This window comes from Triticum urartu, chromosome 7 (genome assembly GCF_003073215.2).
Source record: "Triticum urartu cultivar G1812 chromosome 7, Tu2.1, whole genome shotgun sequence".
NCBI classification, from domain to species: domain Eukaryota; kingdom Viridiplantae; phylum Streptophyta; class Magnoliopsida; order Poales; family Poaceae; genus Triticum; species Triticum urartu.
The window spans coordinates 144842221-144852531 of NC_053028.1; positions in this window are offsets into that span (position 1 = coordinate 144842221).

Consider the following 10311-nt stretch of genomic DNA (forward strand, 5'->3'; position numbering starts at 1 on the left):
GCAATATGACAATGATGGAGCACGTCATAATAAACGGAACAGTGGAAAGTTGCATGGCAATATATCTCGGAATGGCTATGGAAATGCCATGATAGGTAGGTATGGTGGCTGTTTTGAGGAAGGTATATGGTGGGTGTATGATACCGGCGAAAAGTGTGCGGTATTAGAGAGGCTAGCAATGGTGGAAGGATGGGAAAAAGTGCGTATAATCCATGGACTCAACATTAGTCATAGAGAACTCATATACTTATTGCAAAAATCTAGAAGTTATCAAAGCAAAGTATTACGCGCATGCTCCTAGGGGGATAGATTGGTAGGAAAAGACCATCGCTCATCCCCGACCGCCACTCATAAGGAAGACAATCAATAAATAAATCATGCTCCGACTTCATCACATAACGGTTCACCATACGTGCATGCTACAGGAATCACAAACTTTAACACAAGAATTTCTCAAATTCACAACTACTCAACTGGCATGACTCTAATATCACCATCTTCATATCTCAAAACAATTATCATGCATCAATCTTTTCTTAGTATTCAACGTACTAAAAAGAAGTTTCACAAATCTTGAATACCAAGCATATTATTATTAAGCAAATTACCATGCTATTAAGACTCTCAAGATAATCTAAGTGAAGCATGAGAGATCAATAGTCTCTTTAAAACAAACCACCACCGTGCTCTAAAAGATCTAAGTGAAGCACATAAAGCAAAATTATAACGCTCGAAAGATATAAGTGAAGCACATAGAGCAAAACTACATAGCTCAAAAGACCAAGAATTCTACCAAAATTAGACAACCTAGACAATTTGTTTATTGATCAGCAGAAATTGGAATCAGTATTTTATCATGTTCTTGTGATTTTTAAGAATTCGGGCACTGAGTGCAAAGTTTCTGGAAATTACAGCAAGATCAAATAACTATCATCCAAGAAGATCCAATAGGTCTAACTTGGCACAAACACTAATTAAAACACGAAAGCACATCCAAACTGAAGGTAGATGGATTATTTATTCCCTAACAGAAGAAAAACACAAAAAACTAAAAATAAAATTGGGTTGCCTCCCAACAAGCGCTATCGTTTAACGCCCCTAGCTAGGCATAAAAGCGAGGATAGATCTAGGTATTGCCATCTTTGGTAGGCAATCCATAAGTGGCTCTCATGATAGTTTCATATGGCAATTTTATTTTCTTTCTAGGAAAGTGTTCCATGCCCTTTTTAATGGAAATTGGAATCTAATATTCCCTTCCTTCTAATCAATAATCGCACCAACCGTTCTAAGGAAAGGTCTACCAAGAATAATAGGGCAAGAAGGATTGCAATCTATATCAAGAACGATGAAATCTATGGGCACATAATTCCTATTTGCAACAATAAGAACATCTTTAATCCTTCCCATAGGTTTCTTAATAGTGGAATCCGCAAGATGCAAGTTTAGAGAGCAATCATCAAAATCACGGAAATCTAGCAAATCACACAAAGTTTTGGGGATAGTGGAGACACTAGCACCCAAATCACACAAAGCATAAAACTCGTGATCTTTAATTTTAGTTTTAATAGTAGGTTCCCACTCATCATAGAGTTTTCTAGGGATAGAGACTTTCAACTCAAGTTTTTCTTCATAAGATTGCATCACGGCGTTAACAATATGTTCGGTAAAGGCTTTCTTTTGACTATAAGCATGAGGAGAATTTAGCACGGATTGCAACAAGGAAATACAATCAATTAAAGAGAAACTTTCATAATTAAATTCCTTGAATTCCAATATAGTGGGTTTAGCAACATCTAGGGTTTTATTTCTTTCAATCCCACTTTCATCAATTTCATCATAGAGATCTAAATACTCTGAATTTTTGGAACGCCTTCTAGGTAAAGGAAGATCATATTTAGTTTCATCAAGATTCATATTGCAAAACAAAGATTTGATAGGGGACACATCAATAACTTTTAGATCTTCATCTTGATTTTCATAGGAATTGGAAGAACACGCTTTAATAAAGGCATCTTTCGTAGCACGCATCCTAGTGGTTCTTTCCTTGCACTCATCAATGGAAATTCTCATAGCTTTGAGAGACTCATTGATATCATGCTTAGGAGGAATAGATCTAAGCTTTAAAGGATCAACCTCAAGAGAAATTCTATCAACGTTCCTAGCCAAATCATCAACTTTAAGCAATTTCTCTTCAAGGAAAGCATTAAAATTCTTTTGTGAATTCATAAACTCTTTAACACTACTCTCAAATTCAGAGGGCATCTTATTAAAATTTCCATAAGAATTGCTATAGGAATTTCCATAATTAGAAGGATTACTAGGATAAGGCCTAGGATTAAAATTCTCTCTATATGCGTTGCTACCAAAATTATTCCTACCAACAAAATTCACATCCATAGATTCATTATTATTCTCAATCAAAGTAGACAAAGGCATATCATTAGGATCAGAAGAAACACTTTTAGTAGCAAATAATTTCATAAGTTCATCCATCTTTCCACTCAAAACATTAATTTCTTCTATCGCATGCACTTTTTTATTAGAAGATCTTTCAGTATGCCATTGGGAATAATTAACCATAATATTATCTAGGAGTTTAGTAGCATCTCCTAAAGTGATTTCCATAAAAGTGCCTCCCGCGGTCGAATCTAAAAGATTTCTAGAAGCAAAATTCAATCCGGCATAAAAATTTTGTATAATCATCCTCAAATTCAAACCATGAGTAGGGCAATTACGTATCATTAATTTCATTCTCTCCCAAGCTTGTGCAACATGTTCATGATCAAGTTGCTTAAAATTCATAATGTCGTTTCTAAGAGAGATGATCTTAGCGGGAGGAAAATACTTAGAGATAAAAACATCTTTGCACTTGTTCCAAGAATCAATACTATTTTTAGGCAAAGATGAAAACCAAGCTTTAGCACGATCTCTAAGCGAAAAAGGAAATAGCTTCAATTTAACAACGTCATTATCAACGTCTTTTTTCTTTTGCATATCACATAAATCAACAAAGCTATTCAGATGAGTAGCGGCATCTTCACTAGGAAGGCCGGCGAATTGATCTTTCATAACAAGATTCAACAAAGCAGTATTGATTTCACAAGATTCAGTATTGGCAAGAGGAGCAATCGGAGTGCTAAGGAAATCATTATTGTTGGTACTGGTGAAGTCACACAATTTGGTAGTATCTTGAGCCATTGCGACAAACAAGCAATCCAACACATGAGCAAACAAAAGGCAGGCGAGAAAAAAGGAAAACGGAGAAAGAGGAGGAGGAGGAGGAGAAGGAGAAAGAGAGGGCGAATAAAACGGCAAGGGTGAAGTGGGGGAGAGGAAAATGAGAGGCAAATGGCAACTAATGTAATGCGGGAGATAGGGATTGTGATGGTTACTTGGTATGTTGACTTTTTTTGCGCAGACTCCCCGGCAACGGCGCCATAAATTCTTCTTGCTACCTCTTGAGCTTGCCTTGGATTTCCCCAAAGAGGAGAGGATGATGCCGCAGAGTAGCGTAAGTATTTCCCTCAGTTTTTGAGAACCAAGATATCAATCCAGTAGGAGGCCACGCGCAAGTCCCTCGTACCTACACAAAAGCAATAGCTCCTCGCAACCAACGCGATTAGGGGTTGTCAATCCCTTCACAGTCACTTACGAGAGTGAGATCTGATAGAGATGATAGATAATATTTTTGGTATTTTTGATATAGAGATGCAAAGCAAAAAGTAAAAGGCAAAGTAAAAAAGCAAAGCAAGATTAAAGTGATGGAGATTGATATGATGAGAATAGACCCGGGGGCCATAGGTTTCACTAGTGGCTTCTCTCAAGAGCATAAGTATTCTACGGTGGGTGAACAAATTACTGTTGAGCAATTGACAGAATTGAGCATAGTTATGAGAATATCTAGGTATGATCATGTATATAGGCATCACGTCCGAGACAAGTAGATCGACTCCTGCCTGCATCTACTACTATTACTCCACTCATCGACCGCTATCCAGCATGCATCTAGAGTATTAAGTTAAAAATAGAGTAATGCCTTAAGCAAGATGACATGATATAGAGAGATAAATTCATGCAATATGAAATAAACCCCATCTTGTTATCCTCGATGGAAACGATACAATACGTGCCTTGCTGCCCATTCTGTCACTGGGAAAGGACACCGCAAGATCGAACCCAAAGCTAAGCACTTCTCCCATGGCAAGAACTACCAATCTAGTTGGCCAAACCAAACGGATAATTCGAAGAGACTTGCAATGATAATCAATCATACATAAAAGAATTCAGAGAAGATTCAAATATTATTCATAGATAGACTTGATCATAAACCACAATTCATCGGTCTCAACAAACACACCGCAAAAAGAAGATTACATCGAATAGATCTCCACAAGAGAGGGGGAGAACATTGTATTGAGATCCAAAAAGAGAGAATAAGCCATCTAGCTACTAACTATGGACCCGAAGGTCTGAGGTAAACTACTCACACTTCATCGGAGAGGCTATGATGATGTAGAAGCCCTCCGTGATGACGGCCCTCTCCGGCGGAGCTCTGGAATAGGCCCTAAGATGGGATCTCATGGATACAGAAAGTTGCGGCGGTGGAATTAGGTTTTTGGCTCCGTCTCTGATCGTTTGGGGGTACGTAGGTATATATAGGTGGAAGAAGTACGTCGGTGGAGCTTCGGTGGGCCCACAAGGGTGGGGGCACGCCTGGGGGGGTAGGGCGCGCACCCCTACCTCATGCCCACCTCGAAGCTTCCTTGGCGTAGGGTCCAAGTCTCCTGGGTCATATTCGGTGAGAAAATCACGTTCCCGAAGGTTTTATTCCGTTTGGACTCCGTTTGATATTCCGTTTCTTCGAAACACTGAAATAGGAAAAAAAAACAGCAATTCTGGGCTGGGCCTCCGGTTAATAGGTTAGTCCCGAAAATAATATAAAAGTGGAAAATAAAGCCCAATATAGTCCAAAATAGTAGATAATATAGCATGGAGCAATCAAAAATTATAGATACGTTGGAGACGTATCATGCATCCACTGTCCATAATCCATTCTGAAGCCTTTGGTGTCTTACCCTACAGTGCAGTTTGGGGGATAGGCTTCACTAAGGGTATTGTGAAGCATAAACATTTAACGAACAAGCGGATTATGAAAGTTCAGATCCTGGTTAGGGTAAATAGGATGTTTGTCAAGGAATCCTGGGATGAAATACATAGTAAGAGCATTTTGGCATTTTATCTTGCGTCCCACAAGATGTTTTAGGTCCCCAGCATAAGCATCGGAAGCCTTTGATTTCCGGCTGGAGACCTTTCCCTGCAAAAGAGAGTTAATTTTTCTTAACCACCCACATTTTCAGGGGTGGCTTAGAAGCAACGAGTCTAAGTGCAGCATCTGAGAACTTCGGCTTTGGAGCCCTAGCAAATAGCCTTGCAGGAGGTGAATAATACTCATAAGAATAAGCAGAAAAGTTCTTGGTCTTATGAACATAGCGGTTTGATGAAACACACTCATATTCATAAGTCTGAGTATGGTTTCCCTACAAAACATTCGCGTTAGGGTGACTCTGGTGAGTCCTCTGTCTGTATGAAGCCTTTGGACCATATGAAGCCTTTGGTCTGGGGTTTGTCTTCTTCCCAGGTGGTGTCATGATGACATTCACAGGAAGCTTCTCAAGACAACTTTTGGGCACCCGGATCTTCTTCAAAGGTGGCCCATTCCTGCAGTTAGTACCAATATACTTGGCAAACTCTTCGCCATTCTTATTCTTAAACAGCTTATAGTTTGCATCAAAGGATTCATCAATGATAATCGGGTTAGCACAAGTGAAGCAAGATATGGTAGATGGATCCATTGAAGGTCCCTTTGCAGCAACTCATGTGGTTTTGGGGTACTGCACATGCTTCCAGTATGAACCATCAACATTCATTTTCCTCTCGAACCCAGCACCCTCTTTCCTAGGGTTTCGGTTCAGAATATATTTCTTGAGGACATAGTGTCTGATGCCCTTTGAGACTTTTGTATATTCCTGTTTCAAGCAATGTCTTCAACCCGGCATTCTCATCAGCAATAGTAGTGGTATCCTCAGTAGAGGGCTTAGTTACCACATCAGCAGTTGAAGATATTGCAATGGTAGCAGCAGTAGAACATTCAGCAACAGAAACGGCATTATCACGCTCAAGAAATTTTAGACATGGTGGTTCAAAGCCTACCTGAGAGGAACTGATCTGTTGAGTGCGAAGTGACTCGTTCTCCTTTTGAAGATCTTCATGAGTCGCTCTCAAGTTCTCAAGTTCTTGCTTCCTTTGAAGATAATCATAGGAAAGATTTTCATGAGTAGTTGAGAGCGTTTCATGACGACTCTCAAGTTCCTCGTACTTAACATGAATATTTTTTATGTCTTTGTAAGTGCATCTAGTGCCACCCCTAGTTGGTTTTGGAGTATTGACGACAAATCCGGTTGAGGGACTAATGTGTTTGTGAGAATTGCAGGATTACACAGGTAGTAGTCCCTCATTGATTCGGTTTACCTACCGGAGATGACCCCTAAAAATGTATGAAGACATTGACGACAATGGTGGTATGTGAAGATATTCATATTGAAGACTATGACATGAGAAGACATTGAGTGAAGACTATGGAGCGTGAAGACTTAGTCGTTTCGTTGTTTCCTTTTTTTCTTTGTTGAGTCATAGGAACCACCGTACTGTTAAGTGGGGTCCAAGTGAACAAAGTCAGAGTGACTGAAGTGATGCTCAACCCAAATCCTATATCTTCGAGCGAAGACAATGAGAGCAAATCTTATCCAGAGCTAGATGAGTCAGCTTTGCTTGTAGCCCAAGTAAAGTTGCCGTGTGTGTTTGAAATCTGACCGTTGGAACACGTGTCAGTTCCTTATTGACCTAGGGTCATTTCGGACATATCAGGTCGGGTTTCCTAGTGGCTATAAATAGCCCACCCCCTACACCATAAATTGGTGGCTGCTCAGAGTTAGTGCACGGCTTTTGTCGCATTGAGAGCAACCCACCTCGAAGCCTTTGAGAGAGAGAAATCCTTGCGAGGACAAAGCCCAAAGACCCAGAGCCAAAGAGTGTTAGGCATCACTGAAGTCTTTCTGTCTGCGTGACCTAAAGACTTATTACACTTGAGGACTGTGAATCCTCCACCCGGTTAGGCGTCGCGTTCTGAGCATCCAAGAGTCATTGTGGATCGCCGATGAACGAAGTCTGTGAAGGTTTGGAAGTCTACCTCGAAGACTTACCAGAGTAATTAGGCGAGGACTGGGTGTCCTTAGCTCAAGGGGAATAATGTGAAGATGTGGTCTTCTGAGTTGAATCTCAGCCTCCCTAACCAGACGTACAGTTGTCACAGCAACTGGAATTGGTCCAACAAATCCTGTGTCCTCAACAAGTGACTGGTTCTATCCTCTCCCTCTCTTTATTTAGAGTTTGTCTTCGTGAAGTCATTGCTTGTTTGCTTTACCTATTTGTCTTCACTATCTAACTATTTTCGTAGTTTGGCTTCATACCATATTCCATCCTGATCCTTACTACCTAGCTGCTGTTAGTCTTTGTACTTTCACATTATTGCATACTTGACTATGGCTTGCTTAGTGTAGTTTATCTTCCGCTGCATATCAATAGGGTCATTTCTATTGTTTGTCTTTGAAACTTCCATGTTTTGAAGACTTTCATAAAAATCGCCTATTCACCCCCCCCCTCTAGTCGATAACTAGCACTTTCAATTGGTATCAGAGCAAGGTACTCCCTTGTTCTGTGTGATTCGGTTTAACCACCTGGAGTTTTAGCTATGTCGACTGCAGGGATAATCAAAGTCTCCGCTGCTTGCCCCGTCTTCGATGCAACTGAATATCCCTACTGGAAGAATAAGATGCGCATGCATCTTGAAGCCATTGATGTCGACCTCTGGTATGTCGTCAAGAATGGCATTCCAAGACTGGTGAAGGTGTCACTCCAGCTGATGTCAAGAAGTTCATTTAACTGGATTCTACTGCCAAGAACATCATCTATGGTCATCTGACCAAAGGACAGTATGGCCGTGAGAGTGCTCTGGAAACGTCGAAGCTAGTCTGGGACTTGTTATCCAAGGTCAACGAAGGCGTCTCAACCCAGAGAGATCAAAGGATCAGTGTTCTTCGCAACCTCTTCAACCGCTTCAAGAGAAACGACAACGAAAATGTCCAGCTCACGTTTGATCGCCTCACCGACATCAGGAATGAGCTTCGTGCTCTCGGCACCACTGAGATTACCAAGCATGAAATCGTCATGACACTACCGAGATCACTTGACAGCTCCTTTGACACCCTTGCCCTCATGATACAAGAACGCCCTGACTTCAAGACACTCGACCCGTCTGATATACTATAGAGGCTCAACACACATGAGTTCCAGCTATCTGAGAAAAGAGATATATATGGTCCCAACTATGGCCGAACTCGCGCTTTGAAGGCAAAAGTTGTTTCCTCATCTGAAGAAGAATCTGACTGCAGTTCTGATGATCCTGAAGACATTGGAAAGGAACTTGCTATGCTTGTGAAGAATTTCCAGAAGTTCACTAAGAAGAAGGGCTTCAGAAAGTCTTCACGATCTAGCTCAAGAAATGATGAAGCTTCCACTCATGACTACAAGAAGAGAACATGTCACAAGTGCAAGAAACCTGGACACTATATCTCTGAGTGTCCACAGTGGGACAATGAGAAGAAGAAGAAGAGCAAGGAATATGATTCTGATGAAAAGAAGAAGAAGAAGAAGAAATCTTCAAAGTCTTCTTCCAAGTCCTCATCCAAGTCTTCATCTCATAAGAAGAGCTCATCTGGCAAGGCTCGTGCTTTTGTTGGCAAGGAGATGGATTCAGAGGAGGAGTCTACTTCTGAGGAGGCGGAGGTGGAGTCTGAGGAGGAGTCTGACCCTGGCGTTGCAAGTTTGGCTCTAGCCACAGCCTACGTTGCCAAGTCCATCTTCAACACTGAAGACAATGACTTCCACACCAACGCTGAAGCTAATGACAAGGACGACTCCGCTCCCACCTACTGCTTCATGGCACGTGGTGCGAAGGTAAAATCACGCGATGCTTACTTTCAAACATCAAGTGAAGATGACTCTGATTGTGAATCCAAACCCAGCTACAAAACACTTGCTAAAATTGCAACTGAACAACAAAAAGCTATGGAACATACTCAAAAACTGTTAGACAAAAGCGATGACCTGTTGGACGCGGAAATGACCCGTTCACAGTCCTTAGTTGAAGACATAAAAAATCTTCATGCTAAGTACCAAGAACTTGAAAGTCGTCATGAAACGCTCTCAACCACTCATGAAAAGCTCTCCTATGATTATCTTCAAAGGAAGCAAGAGCTTGAGAAATTGAGAGCGGCTCATGAAGATCTTCAAAAAGAGAATGAGTCACTTCGCGCTCAACAGATCAGTCCCGCTCAGGATGGATTTGAACCACCATGTCTAAAATGCCTTGAGCGTGACAACGCTACCTCTGTTGCTGAATGTTCTACTGCTGCTACTGTTGCATTGTCTTCAACTACTGATGTGGTAACTAACCCCTCTGCGGAGGATACCACTACTATTGCTGATGAAAATGCTAGGTTGAAGACATTGCTTGAAACAGGGATGTAAGAAAGTCTGAAAGGGCATCAGACATTGTGCGATGTCCTCAAAAAGCATATTCTGAACCAAAATCCTAGGAAAGAGGGTGTTGGGTTCGAGAGGAAAATGAATGTTGATGGTTCCTACTGGAAGCCTGAGCAGTATCCCAAAACCACATGGGTTGCTGCAAAGGGACCTTCAGTGGATCCATCCACCTTATCTGGCTTTACCTGTGCTAACCCTGTTATCGTTGATGAATCCTTTGATGCAAACTATAAACTGTTCAAGAATCAGAATGGTGAAGTGTTTGCCCGGTATATTGGCACTAACTGCAGGAATGGGCCACCTATGAAGAAGATCTGGGTTCCCCAAAGTTGTCTTGAGAATCTTCCGGTGAATGTCATCATGACACCACCTGGGAATAAGACAAACCCCAGACCTAAGGCTTCATATGGTCCAAAGGCTTCATACAGACCGAGGACTCACCTGAGTCACCCTAACGCCAATGTTTTGCAGGGAAACCATACTCAGACTTATGAATATGAGCGTGTGTCTTCAAACCGCTATGTTCATAGAACTAAGAACTTTTCTGCTTATTCATATGAGTATCATTCATCTCCTGCAAGGCTATTTGCTAGGGCTCCAAAGCCGAAGTTCTCAGATGCTGCACTTAGACTCATTGCTTCTAAGCCACCC